Genomic DNA, 2,676 nt, shown 5'->3' on the forward strand with positions numbered 1-2,676 from the left:
CGCTGCGACCTCCTTCCCGGCCCTGCTGGCCCGGGGCGCCCCACCTCGGCGGGTATGCCAGCGGGCGTTGCCAAGGTGTCTTCTTGGACTTGGAGGACACCTGAGGGACCTCTCCGGGTTCCCAGGGGGCGGCGCGGAGCCAGCGCGGCTGCTGTCCCCGCCCTTGACGGCGTTCAGCCGGGCTGGCCACCCGGGGGAGCCGCGGGAAATTCCCTGGGGACCGGCTGGAGGAGCCCTTCCTCGGCGCGGCCCCGGGCCTCTCCCGTCGGAGGAGGGCGCGTCCGTGAGCCGGCTCCTCCGCCGGGGGCGCGCTTCTCCAGGGTGGGAGTTAGCGTCGCCCTTTGCGGGCGTGGAAAGCGTGGCTCGGCCGAGCGAAGCCCGCGCCGACCGCGCCGCGCTGCCCGCCGCCCGCTGCGGACGCGCGCCCCACGGCGGCTTAGGCACGCCCGGGCTCGCGCAGGCCTGGGGCTTTGCAGGATGCACTGGGCTTTGAAAATGCTCAGCTCCTAAACGTAAAGCGAAGCAAATGGGTCAGGCCAAGGAAGCGCTCAGGAGCTAACAGAAGCCAACCGTACACTGGCTTGAGAAGTGAGCTGTTGGTTTCCTAAGGGTTGAGACGGCCTGGAAAAGTAGACAGAACTTGAACTATCACGGAAATTTTGGAAAGAGGCAGGAAGACAGAAGATTCGAGCCAGAAAATGTCTTACACCATTTTTAAATACTAATGGCAGAAAATGCTGAAAGAACCAAAGTTGCAGCAAAAGTGGTAGGAAGGGGAGTTTTGTTTTTTGGTTTTTTAATAATCTGAAAGTCTGACTCGTGTACTACTAGGGTAAAAAGCAACATCACAACATCAGTTGTGAAATGTAAAAGAGCAAAAACTCCTCAGGTTTGTGTTTCAGGTAGTGAAAATGTCTGGAAAAGGAGGGATGGCTCCAGGCCTATAGGTGACAACTTTCATTTGGCCTTGACATATCTGTATTTCGACTGGAGGGGGCATTAACCATGAAAATCTGGTAAAATTTTGCTTCCTCAAATTGGGGCAGATAGTTTGTTAATGTGTCTGGCTTGCCAGCACTAATAAGGTATTTGTGGGGTCCAGCGAGATAGCTCAGCAGTCTAAAGCACCTACCTAGGCAAGCGGAGGGACTGCAGTTCCAGCGCTACCACTATGCAGTTTGATCCTTGCAGTTGGGTCACTGGCACCACGTGCCACACCAGCCACGCCCCCAGGGCAGACTGAGCAGGTCACACACAAAAAAGTAATTGTTAAATAAACGTCTTATATTAAAAAGGAGCATATGATAGTGAAAATGCCCTCACACTGTGGTCCTAAGTACTCAGTCTTAATCTGGAGCCAAGCTTTGTGTCTCATGCATTTTCCAATTTGCTGGCAATGTAGTTTACTGGTAAAATGAAAGTGGATTTAAGATGATTACCCAATTATTTCAAAACAATATGTTTATCTTTAATAATTTTCAACTTCCTGCTTTACTTTGCCCCTGTCTACATTTAAATAGTTGGCAGTGTTGGGAGGTTCACTGCAGAAGGAAGCAGAGGGGGACGCTTCACTTCTAGCTGGGCCATAGTTAAAAATGCTATAGTTTTGAATTACTGGTCAGGTGGAAACAGAACTTTCAGGGTGAACTGTCGATACAGGGAAATGAAACTCACAATCTGAAAGATACTGGGATGAGTTCATGTTCTCTAAAACTGAAAAATGAATTTTAGGAGCAAATGGAGGGTAAGAGCAGAATATTTACTGAGAAAGAAAGCTTCTGTCTGAGAGGGACAGAAGGGGGACCTGAGCAGGCTGCCCAGAGAACCTACTCTTCCTAGGGACTTCCATAGAGTAAAATGATTCTGTGAGGTGGGTCCATAGTTGAGAAAATGGGAACTCATTTTCCCATTTTCTCAACTATAATGTTACAAGCACCATTGCTCAGGTAAAAATGATTAAATCCAGGACCAAATGGGGAAGCAAATAACATAGCAAGCGGGCAAGAATATAGAACAGGACTTTATCCAGTAGTCAGTAATGGTTGGATTAGTGACTCTTCCTGGCTTCCTCAAGGAAACCAATCAATCCTGGATGCTTACCTTTAGGGAGGTCGGCATTTGTTCAATCTTTGGTCTTTAGGTCTGGCCCAGAGCGGGAGCATCCGTGTCTTTCACAGTTGCAAGGTATCTTGTTTTCCATGTTGTTTCCTCGAGAGCCTGGTCCTATCTGACTGCCTATGGTATTTCTATCTAATTAAGCTGCTTACAATACTATCTGCACATCAAATATTAAGATCCTTTATGCCACATACTTAATCTGTGCATGTTATTTGAGTTGAGTTAAGACTCTGAAGTTACTTTTGTTTTCCTGGCCTGAAAGCCCATGCTGGAGCCTAGAACTCCTACTAGCTAAAGTAAGGAGAATCTATGTTTATCTTTTAATAATTTTCAACTAGGACTGGAAATCCCATTCAAGCCTGCTATCCCCCTACTGGGAATTTTCCCAGAAGAACTGAAAGCATCATATCATAGTGATATATGTGTGCCTATATTTATAGCAGCACAATTTGTGATAGCCAGATCTTGGAAACAACCAAAATGCCCGTCACATGTGGAAAGGTTAAAAAAGATGTGGTACTTTTATATAATGGAGTACTACTCAGCTATAAAGAATGA

Source organism: Octodon degus, unplaced genomic scaffold (genome assembly GCF_000260255.1).
Source record: "Octodon degus isolate 3935 unplaced genomic scaffold, OctDeg1.0 scaffold00101, whole genome shotgun sequence".
Classification (NCBI taxonomy): Eukaryota; Metazoa; Chordata; class Mammalia; order Rodentia; family Octodontidae; genus Octodon; species Octodon degus.